General features: G+C 41.3%; 1 pseudogene across 1 annotated transcript; it reads right to left on the bottom strand.

Annotated features, from left to right (window-relative positions):
- Positions 1-8,146: 8,146 nt before the first annotated feature.
- Positions 8,147-15,579, bottom strand: LOC308273986 (hippocampus abundant transcript 1 protein-like; annotated as a pseudogene). The gene is made up of 3 exons: positions 15,179-15,579; positions 9,299-9,530; positions 8,147-8,696 (listed from the first exon to the last, which is right to left on the bottom strand). The product of its transcript is annotated as a hippocampus abundant transcript 1 protein-like (transcript).
- Positions 15,580-20,725: the final 5,146 nt, after the last annotated feature.

Raw genomic sequence — 20,725 nt, 5'->3', positions numbered from 1 at the left:
GGCACCTTCTGTGTAAGCTTCCAGGCCGCGGAGCCTTGGACAGACCATCTCACCTCTTAGCACCTGTTTCTTCTTCTGTAAGAAGATATCATCCATCTCTTATTCCTCCTGCTGTGAAGACTAAATGAGATAATACTTTTCATCAACTAGCACAAGCCTTTCCTTTAACTAGAATGTTAGGATTTTTAGGTTCAGTGAATTTCCCTTCTACCTTATTTCAGAGACACAATTATTAAGAACTGGATCTTGTTGTTAAAAGATCTTAAACCTTTCAAGCTTGAAGGAACTTTAGCAATGGGTCTCAAATACTAATGCACATCTGACCACCTAGTGATCCCACATTAATACCAGTTGCGATTTAGTCGGCCATTTTGGGTGTGAATCGGCCCAGGTGACCTCACACTTAGGCCATGCCCACACTGCTTCCTCAGACACCCTGGGGGGCAAGGCTTCAGAGACCACACGCAGGGGACAGCCAGTGCATGCCTTGGGTTCTGTGTCACGGAGCTAGTCTCCACTACCCGTCCTTAGGACTGTGTTTCTGTGTAGAGAAGAAAAGGAATCCATAGTCTCTCTCTTGAAGACATTCTAAATCCATTCATTATTCTTCTTGACCAGCACTAGTTTGTTACTCAGCAGCAACATTTTGTTGCTTGCAACAATCTTCATCAGCAGTGGCACTCTTAAGAAATATTGTTTAAGAGAATTATATTTGAGATCCAGTTACTGCCCAATCATTCTAACCTCCAAATATTTAGTTGCAAATAGTCAAAATTACACTGCACATTTTATTTTTTTCTAATTTGTCACCCAGTTTATTTTCTTGTTAAAATTTTTCTATGTTAATAATTGAAAAGCTAAAAAAGTTTACCTCCAGTAAGTTAATAAAATTTCTAAGCTGGGCATGGTGGCACACACTTGTAATCCCAGCATTCGGGAGGCTGAGACCAGAAGATCCTAATTCACAGACAGCCTTAGCTACTTAGTAAGGTCCTCCCCAACTTAGTGAGACCTTGTTTTAAAATAAAGAATTAAAATAGTAGGGCAGGGGATGTAGCTTGGAGGTTGAATGCCCCTGGGTTCCATCCCCAGGCCTGAAAAAAAATTTCTAGAGCAGTTACTGGATTCAAGACTGTGTGCGTATGTGTGTGTGTAGTGAGATGAGTACGCGGTGGATTTTTTTCTGGATGCTGGGATTTGCCCCACACCTGTTGATTGTATTTAAACATTAATGCATTTCCAGCATACCAGGGTGGGCTCACCAGTATGTAGTGTGTCTCCACAGTGATTTAGTTTTAGCCAGTCATAGGATTGTGCACACCTGAGAGGTCATCTGGCTCAGTTGCACAAGTTCAGGGTCCCAAAGGAAAGTTAAATAGGCATAAATTTATGATCATTCTGAATTTTGTTCTCTGGTCCTCAGGGTTTCCTCATATGCATGTGCTGTCAGCACTGGACCCACGTCTCAGGGAGAACCATATGAAGCTCTCTGGAGTTCCCTCGCTGCTGCAGCCTTCTCTCTTGGAAAACTCTGGAGACCTGGTCACCTCAGTCTCCCAGCTTTGTCCCACGCAGACTGTGCTGGCTCCTCCTGCTTGACTTTCCTGCGCTGAACCTTTCCTCTTCTAACACAGTTCCAGAGCCTTCCACTCTGGTTTTGACTTCTTCCTATTTGGTGAGCAGGAGTGTTCTCTCTTTCTTACATAGTCAGATTTGTAATCCTTTTATCGTGAAATTATTTCCAATTTACTGAAGACTTGTAAGAATAGTACAAAATGGGATGGGAATTGGGTAGGGGTTAAATCAGTGATGTGTACATGTATGTACACACAAGTTGTTTTTTTTTTTTACCCCAATATGATGTATGAATATAATGCACCAATAAATTTTAAAAAAGAATAGTACAAAGAACGTAACCCCAGTTAGCATCCTGTCACATTTGCTTCACCGCACATTTTCTCATACCTCGCCTTCCCTGCCACACATTTTTTCTGAACTACTTGAGAGTAAGTTGCAGACATCATGCCATACAAACCCCTATATTCTTCAGTGTATATTTTCTAAGAACAACAAGCATATTTTCTATAACCACCAACAATTGTAATATTCAGGAAATGTAGTATTATCTTATGTTCACTTTCTGCTAGTTTTCTCAATAATGATCCATAACAATTTTTCTCCAGTATTGAATCATGCATTGAATTTAGTTGTCATGTCTCTTCATTCTCCTGTAATTGGGAACAGCTGGCTTTGTCTTTCATGACATTGACATTGATATTAGGTGAGTTTTTTTTTTTAAACTACACAATAGTTTGTGTACAACTATTACAAAGTAACTTTTTTTTTGTAATACTGGGGATTGAACCCACGTACATTCTACCTCCGAGCTACAACCCAAGCCCTATTTTTTATTCTTTACTTTGAAACAGGATCTCACTAAGTTGTAGAGGGCCTCACTAAGTAGCAAGGCTGGATGTGTACCCGCAATCCTTCTGTCTCAGCCTCCCAAGATTATAAGCATGTGCCATCATGCCCAGCTTAAAGTAACATTTAAAAAAAAATAATATAACTGGACACAAAAATACACTTTAGAGAAATTCACATCAGTAATTGTATAAAGCTCTCTTCTAGGGTCCTGAAAATTTAGGCCACACTTTAGCTCTGTAAGTAAAGTGTTACTGTGATAGTTCTGAGAGGCCACTGTGTATATATATTTATCTACAGATAGAAATCATATTGACATTTTCAAGATATAATTTTCATGATATAATTTTTAGATTAGTGTTGAGGTTTTTATGATTATGCAGACATTAAGAAATAGTGATATAAGTAGCTAGGGAACAAATTTGAGCTAGCATTTAGATTTACATACTCTAACCACCCTAATTTAAATTCAAAATGGCTAATATTTTCTCACTTCAGAAAGAATAGTGAATGGTGACTTTTAAAATACAATTTCTGCAGACAAGCTTGAAACATTCAGATTTAGTACAGTTTTCTTAAATTTTTTAGTGCAAATGATTCATTTACCATTTCTTTATTTTAGTGCATCTGCCTTAAGGCTTTGAATCATATGACCCAAGATGTTACAGTATTAAAACCTGACATGAAGCTGGGCATGGTGGCGTACGCTTGTAATCCCAGTACTTGGTGTACCAGTATTGGGAATGGCTTAGTAAGATTTCAGAAAGCTCTGATTATTAATAGATATATTTTAGAAATAATTGTGTCAAATGGCAGACCTGGAGGGAGAAAGGCTTGTCTTCGGTCAGGAAGTAAACAGCTATTAAAACTTAGATTGATTTAGCTAAAAGTAATTAGCAAGTCGATAGGAGAGGGGAACATTCCCCAAAACCAGAACATTCCCATACCATAACATATTTAACCATAACATATTTGGCGCCCAACGTCTTGGGGCAACATGGGGCACATGGCTCTGTACTTTTCATGGGACTTTTTGGCCAGTGGGTTGGTGGGCAGCAGCAGGTTTAGCTCTAGCTGTTGAGCTGTTTAGCTTTAAGACAACTATAGAGCAGCCCTTGTATCATGGCATCTCTGGAAGTGAATTCCAGGGCATCTCGCCCGTGGCCCAAAAGCCACTGCATATTGAAGGTCAGTAACTCTCCCCAAAACAGGACCAGATCCTGGTGGATGGCTGGATTGCTGGTGCCAACGGGCTCTCTGTAACCATGGAGACCACCTCTGCCACAGACTAGCTATGGCAGAATCTGCAGGGGAGGGGAACATTCCCCATTAAATAGTGTAGGCATGATAGGTCCAATGAGTGCCTGTCCATTCTGCCCACGTCACAGATGGGACACTTTTAAAAGCCCTATACAAAGTTAAATCTAAAAAGAGAAAGGTTCATGGCCTACCTTCAGAAAACTCCCCAAACAGGAGATGCCAGCCAGCACCCATTTCTAAATAGCAGTGAGTCCCCCCCCCCCCAGCAATGGGAAACCGGTTCTAGGGAGATAAGCTAAAGGAGGGTAAATGGACAGAGAAAGCTCCCCAAACAGGAGACGCCAGCCAGCACCCATTTCTAAAATGGTAGTGAGTTATTTTCTTTAGTTTGAAACCAGTTCTAGGGAGATAAGCTAGCTTGTTTTTAGCGACAGCATCTAGGAAGTGTTGCCATTGGCAACCGGGGCACGTGCACAATGTTGGTCTGTGAATTATGGCAGTTGGTAGTCCCCAGCAGCTAATGGAAGCCTAAATGTTAGGTAAGCTTCTCCAAGAGTTCAAGAAAAAAGTCAAAAGTTTCAACCAAATAGCAGGCGCAGCCAGCACCCAGGAGGCATTGTCTGGCATTCAAGAGGCTGTTACAGCTCCATTTGCATAAGGAAGCCCTCAGGGGAGGAAGCTCAGCAGGAGGCCATGCCCGACTGCTGGCGGCTCGGGGTTCTTAGGCCTGTCAGAAATTGGAATAGTTACAGGGAAGCAAATTTATAAGAATTTGTTGAAAATGGCAATATTTTCAGCTAGAAAACCTCATTGAGAGACGGGATAGGCACAGTGGAAGTTCAGTTGCAAGGGGAGGGAGGTGGCTACAACTTCAAGCTTGCACTGGCTTTCTGGTGGACAGTGACGCCACTTCACTGCTCCATGCGGTCCCAGCTGGACACCCCCGGCTGGGCCACTAGTTTTAGGGGTGCAGGGAACTTCATCCGGATAGAGAAAGGCCACACAGACCTCTCTCTGTCTTAGGTGGAATTCCAGCAATATCCTAAATGCTAGGATAATTAATTGGTTTTTGAGTGGGAAGCTCTGGGAAGGGTGGGCGACCTTGCCCAGACAGGCCATTCTTAGCTATACCAGATATTTCACCTCCTCTGCTAACAAGGAGGTATAATGTCACAAAAACAAAAGTTTTTTTTCTTTTTCTGGCTGTACTAAAGTTATTGCTATAAGTTATTATATATAAGTTAATATATATGTTAATATATATGTTTATATATATATAATCTCAATCAGTCTTAGCTAAACTGGTAACTTCAGAAAAATTGTTCAATTAGACTCCTATGAGGTGTAATAAAGTTATTTTCTTCTTTGACAAAATTAGTGTTTTAAGACACTCGTGATGCTTATGATGTTGTGGATTTCTGTGGTAATCTATTATACATTTATTAAGTTATATGATCAAATGTGTTACACATTGTCTTTTGAATTCTATTGCTTTTGCGGAACTACGGTTTTAAGGTACTAGTATTCAGTTATTAAATTGGGGAAAGACAGAATGCAATGCTTTAAAATGCTCTTAACTTCATAAGGTTTAAAATAACACTTAAGTCTTTTAAATAGGTTTTTAAATTGCTGGTATCTAAACAACATTATTAACTGATACGGTTTTTGGTTAGTGTGTATATAACAACAATCGATAGATATAAGGTGTGTGCCGGTATAAAATTTTCTTTGTAACAAAAGGAAATTTTGTGAGATTAAGAAAGCATATTGTAAGGTTTATCCTAAGATTGTCCCAAATGGGAAAGGACCAGGATAAAAGTCAGAGGGTTAAAGCAAGTTATAAAGCATTTAAAGCAAGCTGCAGAATGTTTGTGGTATGTTTGTTTGCATATGAGAAGATGGTTTTAATAGTTAAGAAGAAATAGGTTTCTAGTAAGTCTACCTCTCTTTAGATCTCTGGAGGCCATTTTATTTAAACTTATGTTTGGCCCATAGTTTCCAAATTATATGGTTAAGTTTGTCTTCAATGGAGTTAAAACCATTAAGTTCCAGGAGTATACAGGCACTCAAATTTGTGTCGTGTCACTTTTCCTAATTTTACTCATTTTTCTAGATTAATTGAACAATGCGGCAGTTCATTTTTGGTCTTTTTTCAATTGTTATGTGTTCAATTGCTAACAGATCTTACAGCCTCTAGTTACAGCAATGACACAGTGGCAATAGAAAATTCCTTAATATTACAATGCAGGGCAAATCATAGTTCTCCCATAAGAATATAGGTAAAAGATACAAAAACAATATTTTCTCATATAGCTCAACAGTAGAGATTTAAAAATTTAACAGATCAGTCAAAGCCTTCTAAGACCAATTTTTCTATTATTCAGCTTCAAGCCACTAAAATTTTTAGTCAAATTACCTCAAAGCCTAGTCCAGGTCTCCACAGTACTAATTCCTGGATTCACATGCCACAAAATAAACTAAATACAAGTCAGAAAGACAGGTTTTCATTTCTCATTTAAGTGCTATGTTAAGGTTTTTATGGTTAACCTGTATTGTGAGCGTCGTCTCATAGGGTTGAAGCTTTCAGACGTCAGATGGTGGGATGAGCACACAAGAGGAACATCTATTAAAGCCCTTTGGATGGTCATAGATGCACACGGCACGGACCCATCTGATTCCCCCATGCCAACTACATGCATGAATGTTACCCTAAAGCTGGAGCTCCCAACTTCGTCCCTGTTCAGCTCAAAGCAGTTTATGACCAACTTGATATCCTTATTCCTTTGCTAAGGGGTACATTCATGTGATAGAAATGAGGGAAAATTGATGGGAAATTAGCTCATGTTAACTGTTTGTAAAATTGTAAAAGTCAAAATGTATTTTCTGTATCTACTTTTGGCCTGACAGGTGTCAGGAAGTTACTAGACAGAGGGCGGAATGTACCAGTATTGGGAATGGCTTAGGAAGATTTGAGAAAGCTCTGATTATTAATAGATATATTTCAGAAATAATTGTGTCAAAATGGCAGACCTGGAGGGAGAAAGGCTTGGCTTTGGTCAGGAAGCAATCAGCTATTGAAACTTAGATTGACTTAGCTAAAAGTAATTAGCAAGTCGATAGGAGAGGAGAACATTTCCCAAAACCATAACATTCCCACACCATAACATATTTCACCGTAACACTTGGGAAGCTGAGACAGGAGGATCATGGTTCATGACCAGTCTCAGCAACTTAGTGAGGCCTTCTGTTACTTAGTGAGGCCCTGTTTCAAAATAAAGAATAAAAAATAGGGCTGAGGGTGTAGCTCAGAGGTAGAATGCCCTTGGTTTCCATCCTCAGTACCACACATAGACACACACACACACACGCACACACACACACGCACGCACGCACACACGCGTGAATAAATAAGTAAATCTGACTCTATTTTCAATGTTAAAATTAACAGGTCCAGTCCAGCCGGGCGTGGTGGCTCACGCTGGTAATCCCCAGCACTTGGGAGGCGGAGACAGGAGGATCGCACAGGTTCGAAGCCAGCCTCAGCTGGCTTAAGAGACCATGTTTCCAAATAAAAATATATGAAATAAGTCTGGGAGTGTAGGCCGGAAGTAGAAAGCCCCTGGGTTCCATCCCCAGTACCACCAAAAAAAAAAAAAAAAAAAAAAAAAATTAACAGGTCCATAGCCATACTATCTACTTTGTCTCGCTGAGATTCAGCATAAGTAGAGTTAAAGCCGAACATCCTAAGGAAATGGTAGTGGAGATCTGCTTAGTATCCAAGAAGTTACTTATATATGCTGGGCGTGGTGGCGCACGCTTGTAATCCCCGCGCTTGGGAGGCTGAGACAGGAGGATCGCATGGGTTCGAAGCCAGCCTCAGCTACTAGTGAGGCTCTCGGCAACTTAGTGAGACCCTGTTTCCAAATAAAATATAAAAAAGGTCTGGGAGTATAGCCCGGAGGTAGAAAGCCTCTGGTTTCCACCCCCAATACCACCAAAAAAAAAAAAAAAAAGTTACCTATATAGTTTTTAATTAAAGGATGGATAATAAAACAGTTTAGTGTAAAGAAATTAGTGCTAAAAAACAAAAGGTTTCATGCTCGGCATGGTGGTGCACGCTTGTAATCCCCACGGTTGGGAGGCGGAGACAGGAGGATTGCGCAGGTTCGAAGCCAGCTGTGCAGGCTTAAGAGGCCCTGTTTCCAAATAAAACTATAAAAGTATAGGTCTGGGAGTGTAGTCCAGAACTAGAAGGGTTTCCAGGAACCCCAGTACCCCCCCACACACACAAAAGGTTTCTTTTCAAAAGAAATTAGAAAACTGTCCAAGTCTTCCTTTATTTCCCACAGAGTTCACGTTTCTTACAACAATCTTAAAAGTAGGTGGAAATGGAATGTACATCCAGAACCACAGGTGAAATCTAAGGCCTGGGTGCTGATAGAAAATCTTCTGATGTCGGTCCTCACACATTTGTGTCCTGGACTAAAGGTTCTTTGGCCTCTCCTTGGGCTTTGAGCTTGGCAATGACTGCCACAGTGCTTCTTCCAGCTGCTGGACCTTAAGCTTAAATTGGTATGTTCCAGAGTAAACAAGGCTATAAGCAGAGCCGGCAGTACCGAACAGGCAGAGATGATGGAATTCTGTTCAAAGTGGTGCTGAGGGCTGGTGTTTGTCCCCAGGTTTGTTCCTGTTATTGGCAGTTCTTTTAAGTTCTACAGGGAATATGTAGAAAATGAATCCATAAAGGACTGATCCCAGACCATTGCATAACCCTCGAATTCCTGTTAAATTCCTGTTACTGTATCTTGAAAAACACCCTGTTGATCAGCAAACACCCTTTGCGCTCCAACAGCTGCAAAGGTGATGCTAGATATGACTGCCACTGCCCTGGCGGCCCACAACATCCAAGGTTCTGAACCAAAGCCATGCCATGCCAGCTGTAATATTTGAAATTCTAGATCCATTAAAATGGCATTCTTAGCCGGGCGTGATGCACACTTGTAATCCCAGCATTCAGGAGGCTGGGCCCAGAGGATCGCAATTTGCAGACAGCCTCAGCTACTTAGGGCCTCTGCAACTTAGACCCTGTTTCAAAATAAAAGAATAAAAATAGGGTAGGGGGTGTAGCTTGGAGGTCAAATGCCCCTGGGTTCCATCCCCAGACCTGCAAAAAAAAAAAAAAAAAAAAAAAGGTATTTTCATTTGACCACATACATAAACTCAAGACTATGGTCTATGCAACAATGGAAAGAATGCCAAGGACTGCTATAAGTGCTGCAGCACTTTCTGGTGAAAATTCCATTTTCTGTTTGAGGTATAAAAAGAAAAGTTGGAATACTGGCCTGCTTCTGGTAGATGGAAGAGACACACTCTAATGCAGATTAGCAGCATTGTGGAATCTTGGCCCACTTTCTTTAAGGATGCAAAGGGGCCAGCCTGTTCCCAGGACCGTGCTCTGCATGCTGCTGGTTGCATCTTATCAGGCGATGACTCCTGTACAACAACAAGGATAAAACAAAGCTGTTGCTATAGCCAGGACCACTACTAGGCTGTCCCTATACATGTGTATAGCTCCAGTTGCAGGACTGGTGACTAAACTTGCAGCAACTGTTACTGAAACCAGTTCATATGATGCCATACTTCTTTCATGCCCCGGTTTATTTCTGCCACATATGCAAACACCACAGGTAACAAAACTGTAAAAACCCCAGAAACAGAGATAACAGCAAAGCACCATCATGGGCTGATCTTCATCAAAGGAATTGGAGCACATGTGAAAAACAGTGAGTAGCAAGAAGGATTTTTGGCCCCAAACATCAGAAAGAGCACCAATACCTTGAATTAGGCTATTCATCAGAAATATATGTTTAGGGACCTGCGTGCTGGCACACGCTTGTAATCCCAGCATTCGGGAGATGGTGACCAAAAGATCGCAGTTTGTGGATGATAGACAGGTCAGGCTGGTCCCCGGAAAGTTCTTAGGACAAAGCTCTGGCCCTGCCCCCACACCTAGTTCCAGTTTCCTGGAAATCATGCCGGCTCCTGGCGTCCCACCCCTGTTCCCATTCCTGCTAGCTAATGATTTCAAATGTCCGCTTACCCCAATGGGGCACTACCTCTGACCAGAAAAGAACTATGGCTATCTGCCAGCCCAGCCTCCAGTCGGGCTGACCTAGGACAACCCACCAACTCAGCCCCAAACTATATAATCCCACTCACATGGCCATTCTCTCTCTCTCTCTGCTGCTGCTTCTGACCTCCACCACCTGAATAAATCTCTTGGCTGTATGGCTGTCTCCCGTGTAGTTTTTTGCCATTCAATGGACAGCCTCAGCTACTTAGCAAGGCCCTTCGCAATGCAGTGAGACCCTGTTTCAAAAATAAGACTATAAAATAGGGCTGGGAATGTAGCTTGGAGGTAGAATGTCCTTAGGTTCCTCCCTAGTACCGCCCCCCCTAAAAAAAAATATATATATATATATATAAGATTTCATGTAATACCATCAAGATGGGTACTGTCAAATGCTGGGATTACAAGCCTGCACCACCACACATGGCTCTTTTTTAATTAATTAATTAGTTAATTAGTTTTTTGTGGGTTTGGAGATGGAACTCGGGCATTTTGACCTCTGAGCTATGTTCCCTGCCCTATTTTTTATTCTTTATTTTGAAACAGGGCCTCACTAAGTAGCTGAGGCTGTCCGTGAACAGTGATCCTCCTGTCTCAGCCTCCCAAATGCTGGGAACAAGCAGGTACCCCCCCCCCCCAGCTTATTCTTTATTTCGAAACAGGGTCTCTCTGATTTGCAAAGGGCCTTACTAAGTAGCTGAGGCTGTCTGCAAACCGTGATCCTCCTGTCTCAGCCTCCCAAATGTTGGGATTACAAGCCCGTGCCACCATGCCCATCCTCTTCCTCCCTTCTTCTCTAATCTGTCTAATCTATTTCTCTCCAGGATTCTTATCTTATTCAGTGGATTCTATTAGTAGGTTATGGGCTTGTTTAAGTGAACATTGAAGACTTCTGTACAGTTTGTCATGACTTAATAGGAAATGAACTAAAAGTTACAAAAGAAGGTCTTTTACGTAGCACTCTTGCTTTTAGGAAAAGTACCTCAGATGCTTTGTAATAGGAAGCTACACTGTAAGAAAACACATGATGATGAGAAAAGACACACGTCAGTCACTTGGCAAGACCTGTCCTGCCCTCCACTGAACAGGAACAAGTAGGACAATTATGTGTGCCTCATGCAGAGTAGAATGCATGGCCATTCCTAATCTCCTCAAGTTCTGGATTCTGGGTTATCTTACAGTCTTTCTAGCTTCAGGAGTTCACAGTGCGTAGTGTTCCATCAGTAACCCAACTTGTTTTTAAATAATTCTGTTTGTCTTCTTGCTCTTAACTGCCTTGGGTGCATCCTTAGGCAGAATTAGATGGGTCTGAGAGATCAAGATTCCCCTCCCAGGTTTCGCATATTTTGCTTATCCACTTCTTGATTAGGTCAGTGCCCATTCCCAGCCCACTCAGGTGTATGTGTGGGGACAGTAGGAGAGAATCCCCATGTCTAGAACATATTGTTCTTCTTCATGGAATATCCTGTGAGTCCTCTCAAGCGCTGGTGGGGAGGGAAATTTCCTTAAGTGGCTACTCTGGATATATTTGGCAATATATATCTGTATCCTCTTCATCCTACCAGAAGAGTTCTCTACTTTCTTTAGGCAGTGTGAGCAAATTGATTTGCTTCCTGAGTTATTTGCAGCATAATAATACTGTGATATTTATTTAAATTTATTTTAGCTAGTTGTGGTAGCACATATCTGTAATGCCAGTACGTGGGAGATAGAGTCCAGGGATCACAGGTTTGAGGCCAGCCTCAACCACTTAGTGAAACCCTCAGCAAGTTGGTAAGATCCTGGAGAAACTTAATAAGACCCTGTCTAAAAAATTAAAAAATAATTAAAAGGGCTGGTAATATAGATCAGAGGTAGAATGCCCTGAGTTTAATCCCCAGTGTTGACAAAAATTATTTCAAATAATGGTAACTATGAAAATTGGCATAAAATATGGACAAGATTTCTAGTAACTTAATACGGAATACTGAGTCATTTTATTCACTAAGATTATAGTGAAGCTATGATTGTTAAATAAGTGTTTTTAATCTGAGCATGGTGGTATACACTTGTAGTCTCAGTATTTGGGAGGCTGAGACAGGAGGATAGTAGGTAGTGGCCAGCCTTAGCAACTTAGCGAGACCCTGTTTAAAAATAAAAAATAAAATAGGGCTGGGAGTTTAGCTCAGAGGTAGAATGCCCTAGATTAAATCCCCAACATCACATACACACAAAATTAATAAGTCTGTTTTACTATTTTGGCCTGATTAAGAGGTATAAATATAACTCAGTATTTTCATCTTACATTTCTTTTATTACAGACTTACAATTTATTATATATTTTTTTAAAAGAGCTATTTAGCACTTCTATGGGTATCTGTATAGATTATAGTTAACATTTTCTAGAAGCCAAAATTAGACTTCCCATAATTTGCCTCTAAAAATTTCGTGCATTGGGTATCACTTGTTTATATGTTCTTGTTATTTAATATGAGTGAAATATTAATAACTAATTATTTAAAGGTAATATTTGCATTAATTCCGTGTATAATTAAAAAATTTAAATACATTAACATTTCACAACATAGTCTATGATTGGGATTAAGAATGTTTGTATTTGCTGTTTAACTACTTAATACAATATTTGATATTTGGATAAAATACCATTTTTCATATCAAGTATATTTGTTTAAAATTTTGAAAGCGATAGACTAGGGAGGGAGCTTGGAAAACTTGTATTTAACATAAAATTGTTTGATTGTTTTCAGATATTAAAAGTGCAGAATAAGGATTTTAAAATCGTTCTGTATTATATGACTATTAGATTTTTCAGGCTTGCATCCTTTAATAATATGTTTCTTTTTCTGTCAGACATAAAACATTTAATCTCTGAGGCATGTTTGAAATGGGGTAAAAGAAGGAAAAGTGAGAGGGATGCCCTCTCAGCTCTTCTAGAGAATATGAAACTATCCCATTTCCTTAAGCAGATTTTCCCAAATGATAAACTTTATTTCACAAGAGGAAACACATCTTTATTTTAAACCACAATACTTTCCTTGTACGTTATGTGAATTGTTAAGGGTGTTGACATTTAAAAAGCTGTCTGACTGAACCAACTATTTATAACAAGCCCAGACCAGCCAGGGCTTCTTTGGGAAGGTGATACAGACTCATTGGAGTTAAAACTTCTATAAGGCAAGATTACACTAGAGACATAAAGTCTGGGTTTTGGCTTCAGGAACTATCACTTTGGAAATTACTCTTTAGGAAGGATTAAATATAAAAATTTGAAGTATGCATTTCAAATGAATTAAATTATCGTACTGACTAGAAATCATTCCAAGGGATTTCTTAAAAAAGCGTTTTGGTTACTCTTATTTGAAATTAAGAGTGTTTGAAACTGAATTGTGGAACTAACTTACAGTGAAGAATAGAACAATATGGGCTTTTCTGACTGTGAAATTCTGATTGTATCATTCTGAGTTGACTATGACAAAGCTCTTTAATAGTAGTTATTTCACCTATGAGTGATGCTATGAATGGCATAATAAGAAATCTATATGAGGGCTTTGCCCCTGGTTTCTGGCACAGAGCTCCTAAAACCCTTGGAATCTCCAAAGTGGTGTGTCTTTTTATACACTAATGAGGTGACTGGGTGCTCCTGGATATACTGGGGATGGGGGGGTGGTTGGCTACCAGGGGAACCAACCATATCATTTGAGAATTAGAACTTGTAGCCATAACCCCTTAGCTCCAGGGAGGGGAGAGGGGCTGAAGGGTGGATTGCTTTCCCATGATCATGGATGTCATGAATCATGCCTACTTAATGAAGCCTCTCTAAAACCCAAAAAGAGGCCAGTGAGTTTCTGGGTAGCTAACCTTATGGAGGTTCTTGGAGGGTGGGACATCTGGAAAAACCATGGCACCTCTGCCTCTTCCCACATGTCTTGCCTTATGCATCTCTTTCATCTAACTGTTTATCTATATCCTTTGTATGTCCTTTAAAATAATTCAGCAGAACGGAAGTAAAGTTTCCGTGAGTTCTCTGAGCTACTCCAGCAAATTATTGAAACCCAAGGAGAGAATTTTGTCAACCTCAATCTATAGGAAACTGGTCAGAAGGAGAGGCCACAACTTGGGGTTCACGATTGGCATCAGAAGTAGAACAGGGCAGACTTGTGAGACTGGGCCTTTGACTTGCAGCATCTACTGCTATATAAAAGTAGATAGGTTTGGGCCCAGGTTGAATTAAATTATGGGACACCCAGTTGGTATCTGCTGGAAAATTGTTTGGTGTCTGTGGAGAATTCTCCCCACATATAGTATCAGAAGTGTTGTGTGAGAGTAGGAAAAACTTTTTGGTTTGTCCTATCTCCATATTATGTCTAGTTGATAAGATAAAATTACTTGTGTGCCTATAAAAGTAAAATAAACTTTTGATGCCAGATTAGAATTGTTTTTTCTCATTGTAATATACAACTAGGAGAAGAGTTAAACTTCAGTCAGCCTAGGATATATAGTTATTTTTGGATTCTTAAGCTGTTAAAATGATCACTCATCTAAATATTAGGGCAGTTATTGTGTGTGTGTGTGTGTGTGTGTGTGTGTGTGTGTGTGTGTGTGTGTGTCTGGAGGCTGTATACTGTTGAGACAGTTCTCATTGTTTATGCCATCTAGGTCGCTCACCTTTGTCACATTTTTCAAGGCTGTAGTATAGAATTATTGGTGGCAGCTATGTATATATAAATATTTTTTGTTTTAGTCCTCTATCATGCAGGCTATTGTTAAAAGGATAAATTTTAAAAGTAAATAATGACCATGATTCTCATACAAAGATAAAATGAACATGTGTCAAAGATTTTATTTAACTCATTAATTAATTATATTATTAGTGCCAGTTGAAGTACCACACATTTATAGTCAAGGGATATTGAAATGAATAAAAACTGGCCAAACTGGTTAATATCAGCTGGACAACAAGCATTTGCCTTCCACAAGACACAATTTGCATTTTTTGTGTGTGTGTATGTGTGTATGCGGCACTGGGGATTGAACCCAGGGGTATTCTTCCTCTGAACTATACCCTAAGCCATATTTTATTCTTTATTTTGAAACAGAGTCTCACTAAGTTGCAGAAGGCTTCACTAAGTAGCTGAGGCTGGCTTTGAACCTGGCTTTGATCCTCCTATCTCACCCTTTAAAGTACTGGGATTACAAGTGGTGTGTACCACCACGCCCGGCTCTTAGAGACTTTATAACCACAGTGCTCTAGGAGGGTGAGCAGCGGCATATCTCTTTGGCACAGCCTTTTTTGAGTCTTTTGTTTAAACAGGAGGTCATTGACATTGAAGGAGGGTGCAACCCAAGGTGCAAGAAGGAAAATACTTGAGTTCACAGGCCAGGGCTTCTCCAAAAATGGTGGGGGAGTCTTTGGTTCTGGTTTCTGAGTCCTCCCATTCAAAAGTGAACAGTTCTTGGCTGACAGGAGCCAGATGAACACTGAAGAAGGCATTTTTAGGTGCAGGTATGTGAACCAGGTCACAGTGGCTGAGAGCAAAATGAGACATGTATAAGGGTTTGGCACTATGGGATGTAGTGTGACAGTGTCTTGGTTGATGACTCACAAGTCCTGCACCAGTCAGGAGTCCTGAGTTCCTCTCTTTTTGACTGGCAAGAGAGAAGTGTTTAATTGGGACTGACATGGTGTGATGATACCATGTTGCTGGAGTCTCTCTAGGTGGGGCTGAAGTCCTTCCAGGACCAGTTGGGGGATTGGGTACTGACATAACTGCACTGGTTGGATGTCAGGGTGCAATTCAATGACTACTAGTGCCTGAAATCTGGCCATTTCAGGTGGATTGTCTGCCCATACTGTGGGCCACTGGGCTGCTACCTCTGGGCTAATAGATCCCCTTTCTTGCCCCTCAGAGAGTCTCCACTCTTCTATGGTATTTGCAGGAAGCATATCAGCCGAGAGGTTGGCACTGTTAACTTCATTTCACTGTTTTGTGTAAAAGTGATGGTAGCTCTGAGCTTGCCAAGGAGATCCTGACCCAGCAGTAGAACCGGACAGTCTGACATATATAGAAGGTGAATTACTTTTCTCCCTCCTTGGTGGGGGTAAAAAATGTTTGCTGGCAGCTGTTTCAGTTACTACAATTATGTCAACATGGTTGGTGAGGGGGCTATTGGACTGATGACCTCTGAGTATTCTGCCCCAGTGTTGATGAGGAACCAGAGATTGTGCCCCACCCCCCACTGCTCTTTGGACCATGGTCCCTGAGGGGCTTCAGGGCCCAGTCACCTTCAGTTGTCCAACCAACGGACCTGGCTGACTGCCAGAAAGGGAGCTGGGGAGGGGCCTATTGACGTTTCTTAAGGCATCCAATTTTCCAGTGCCTCATTTCTTTGTAGAACACACACTGGTCACTGTAGAGAGAAGCTCTCTTTTCCTTGGGTGGCCCTGGGTGTTGGGGGTAAGAGGGCCTCTGGTTCTTGGTTGGACTTGCCATGGAGTGCCACATTCTGTGTTGCTGTGATGAGATGGGCTTTTCATTGCATTTTCCAATCCGCTTCCAGGTTTTCTTTCATGAGGTTGGTCATGGGACATCAAGTTCCAGGAGGGTCTGATTGGCAGCAGTATTGGCAGCGGTGGGCATAGTGGTGGTGGTGGTCAAGGGGAGGACTCATCTGTGGCCCAGTCAGACATTGTTGTGGGACTGGCACAAAAGCATGGTGGAGTTGAGGTCCCTGCCTCTCTACTTGAGGGCCAGTCAGATGGGCTGAGAGGCGATGGCTGGGGAGGGGTGCTGAAGGCGCTGGTGCAGCCTGTGGGGCGTTGGGTGGCAGCTGGGTTTCACCTGGTATTGCTTCTGCCTGCCAGTACTTCTCCCTTTCTTGGCAGGTAAGATCCGGGAAACCAGACCTCGCAACCATGGAGGGGGTTCTGAACCAGTTAAGAGTTAGATGTCAGTGTAGGGAAACTGGTCTGGAAGTCCTGGCCTGTCAGTTACTCAGTCCCAAATGCAATGGGTGGAGCCTGAATCTAATGTGCCTTCTGATGGCCAGCCTTCTCCGAGCCATTTTGCCTTGCACAGAGTACATAGCTTTCCTGGGGCTAGCTTGAATTCATAATTACTTGTATAAGCCTTTTCAAAATTCCTAATCATAAAGCCACAGGAAGTGGATTTACTTTGTTTCCCTCTCATTCCTACCTCGAAAGTCCAATTTGGAGTGGGGACACCTGGAATAGGTAACAGACAGCACTCGCGTTGTCTGCACCCAGCCTTCTCCTCATGGAGGTTTTTCAGCCGTCTCTTGGCATTTGGCAGATCAGTATATGGCACCTGCCTGGGTCAGACCAAGGACTTTTTAGGCCCTCATGGACTGCTGCTTAGCCATTACAGGATGGCTCTGGATCCAGGCAGCGGACTTAACACTCACTTCTGCTCTATGAGGTGCAAACCAGAGTCTACCCTTGCTGTCTATCTCAGTCACACACTTGCACTCGCCACTCACACCCAGCCCGAATCCTGAGCTGAAATCTGGTTTCATGTTGCTTGAACACTACTCGGAGAATCCCCACAGGGGTGATTAGACCTCTCTTCTGCTCTTCTGATAACTGTACCTGACTGAGCCCCGGGGCAGCCTACTGATTCAGACTTCCCTGCTCAGGAATGACTCCTTCGCTGGCCTAAAACCTTGGCCTCTGTCAGTCCAGGAGTCGACCACCTCTGGGCAAGGTCTCCCACTCAGTGGACCAATGTCGGTGCCAGGGAAGGCCAAGTCCCGAGACACAGATGGGAAGATGCAAAGCTCCCTGGGTCCTGTCCCCAGGACCTGCCAGAGGAAGAGGTTGGTTTCCTAGACAGCACACCAAAATGTTGCAGGAGAGTTGGGTCCCCAGTGAGCATATCCAGAGGGCAGGTTAGGAAGCAATGCATTTTATTCAGCTGGTGAGGCTTAGAGATCAAAGCTTCAGGTCTGAGCCCCAAGCCTAGAAGTTACAAGCTTTTTATACAACAGCCAACTTGTTTCCTTAGAAAGGGGGATAGAGTAGAAAATTTTTACCTAGCATAAGCAATTTTCAGAAGAAGGACAGTGGTCAGCTGTATATGTCATTCTATGCTCTGGTATTTAAGAGCCTTACACTGTGGTTGAAGTTACCCAGAAAGTCCCAACTGTGTTTATTTTGGGAGGGGGTCTAAAGAGGTAGCTGTGTTCTCCTGGTCTCTTGTTCATCCAAAAGTTATGTACTAGGACAAGGCCATGGTCCTACCTCATTGTAACTTACTTGATTTCCTTGCAATAAATTTCTACCAAAGTTAACTGGGATTGGTTTCTGATTGCTATAACACACACACACACACACACACACACACACACACACACACACTGAACAAAAACAAGCAGAATAAAACTTTAGTAGAAGAAACTACCAAGTACATGATTATGTTTCTAGGTAGATGATCATTATCAAATCTCCATAGGAAGAAGTGTATTATTTATAGGTAAAAGAGAAACAATGTTGAAATAATTTAGGTTGTTGAGTTATAGCCTAATAGGTCACATAAATTAACTAATATAATAATAGTGAAAACTGTCTATATATAATTTTGAAGTATAATCCACATTTTCACCTAATAGTCATATGTCCAGGAGTCATCTTTGAAACTTTTTGGCATTTTAAAGTAAGCCACCTCTAGTAATGGTGGAATATATATCAAACTCATCCTCCTTCAGAAAACCACTATAAATTCTGGACAAAAAAAAAAAGATATCTACAACTCTGAAGGCACTGGAGAGTAGTGACCATAAACAGAAATTGAAGCTGCATTAATGCATATAGAAAGAGGGAATAACACTGCATAAAGGAAAAAGAGATTTTGTTGCTAGCTGACCTGCACTAAAAAAATGGTAAAGGGAGTTCTTCAGGCTGAAAGAAATGAGACAGAAACTTGCATCTTCTGAAGGAATGGAGAACACTGGAAATGGAAAATATTTAGGTAAATATATTTAATTTTGTTTATTTAAAATATGTATTTCTTTAAGATAAAGTGATCACATTGTAGTTTGAGGTTTGTAAGGTGTAAATATACTCTGATTTATAGCATAAAGTTTAGGAATGTAGGCATGGTGGCACATGCCTATGTAACCAATACTTGGGAGGTTGAGATAAGAGGATTGCAGGTTTGAGGCCAGCATCAGCAACTTAGTGAGACCCTGTTTCAAAATATAGAATGAAGAGCCAGGCGTGGTGGTGCACACTTGTAATCCCAGTATTTGGGAGGCTGAGACAGGAGGATCGTGGTTCGTGGGCTTCCTCAGCTACTTAGTGAGGCTCTTTGCAACTCACTGAGACCCTGTTTCAGAATAAAGAATGAAAAATAGGGCTGGCGGTGTGGCTTGGAGGTAGAATGTCCCTGGGTTCCATCCTCAGTACTGAAAAAAAGAAAAATGAGGGCTAGGAGTGTCAATGGATTATGAAAAGGATGTATTTTATTATCCCTGAAGCAACCACTAAAAAATTGCTAAATGTGAAGTCAGTGAGTTGTAGTATGCTGCCATATAGCAGATCCAGATTTCCTTTAAATAATTACCAATTTAATTAAGTGATCAGATATTTAAATGTAAGTTTAAAATGGTAGACAATACCAGCATCCTTTAAAAATGCTAAAGAAAACAAAAAAAGGATGAAGCCGGGTGTGGTGATGCACACTTGTAATCTCAGTGCTTGGGAGGCTGAGACAGGAGGATTGCAGGTTTAAAGCCAGCTGCAGCTACTTAGTGAGGCCCCCTTGCAACCTAGTGAGACCCTGCATCAAAATAAAGAATAAAAAATAGGGCAGAGGGTATAGCTTGGAGGTAGAATGTGCTCAGTACTTAAAAATTTAAAAAGTGCTGGATGTATATTGCATGCCTGTGATCCTAGTAATTAAGAGGCTGAGGCAGGAAGATAGGAGGTTTGAGGTCAGCCTCAGCAATTTAGTGACACCCTGATTCAAAATAAAAAAAATAAAGGGGACTGTATAGAACTCAGAGGTATAGAATGTCCCTGGGTTTAATCCTCAGTACCCCAACGTAAAAATTCTGAAATAGTGCAGAAAGTCTTTGGGAAATAATAATTGCAATAGCTAACATTTGATGGGTGTTTTTTTTTATGTGTCAAACATTGTGTTAACTTTTTACATACATTAACACATTTATTAATTACAACAACTTATAAGGTAGTTGCTGTTAGTATTTTCATTTTACATAAGGTGAGGAGATGGTGATACTAAGTAACTTAAAGAAATTTAAGTATAAGTGGCAGAGTCAGGATTTGAACCCAGGGTTCCTATCTGACTTCAGAGTTTTGTTCCTCCTACTGCCTCAGAAAATGAAACCTGAATTAAACTTAGCCCTTCTTTTACTTTCATAGCCCTCTCTCAGTGAACTAACTGGAAAACAGGAGCTTACATCCTAAACTAGCAAAGAAAAGGGAAAAAGATTGGTGAAAGCTGCTTTTAGCAACTAATACGTAAGTTGCAATGATAGCTATGTAGGGGGGACAGTCCTCCCTCTCAAGGGGTCAGCTATGTGCCGGCTCTTTGGGTGGGAAAGTATGGGGTCTGGGAGTACAGGAGAAGACAGAGAGGCTAGAGTTTGGTGAACAAAGTAGGAGCTGCATAGAGTTAAAAGTGTGATATCATGGAAAACGGAATATACATGTGGTCTTTTGGTCCTGGATTCTGGCACACAGCTCTAAAACCGTTGGAGTCTCCAGAGTGATACATCCTGGGGTGGCTGAAGGGCTCCTGTATAGCATCAGAGATCCTTGCCAGAAGGACCAAGAGAGAATTAGAATTAGAGGATTGGAACTTTCAGCCTTGCTCTCTGACCTCCAGGGAGGGGAGAGGAGCTCATGACCATTGATTTAATCAAATACACCTA

The sequence above is a fragment of the Muscardinus avellanarius genome (assembly GCF_963383645.1).
Source record: "Muscardinus avellanarius genome assembly, chromosome: 15".
NCBI lineage: Eukaryota > Metazoa > Chordata > Mammalia > Rodentia > Gliridae > Muscardinus > Muscardinus avellanarius.
Note: the sequence above shows the minus strand (reverse complement) of the source record. Positions and strands in the feature narration are given on the sequence as shown.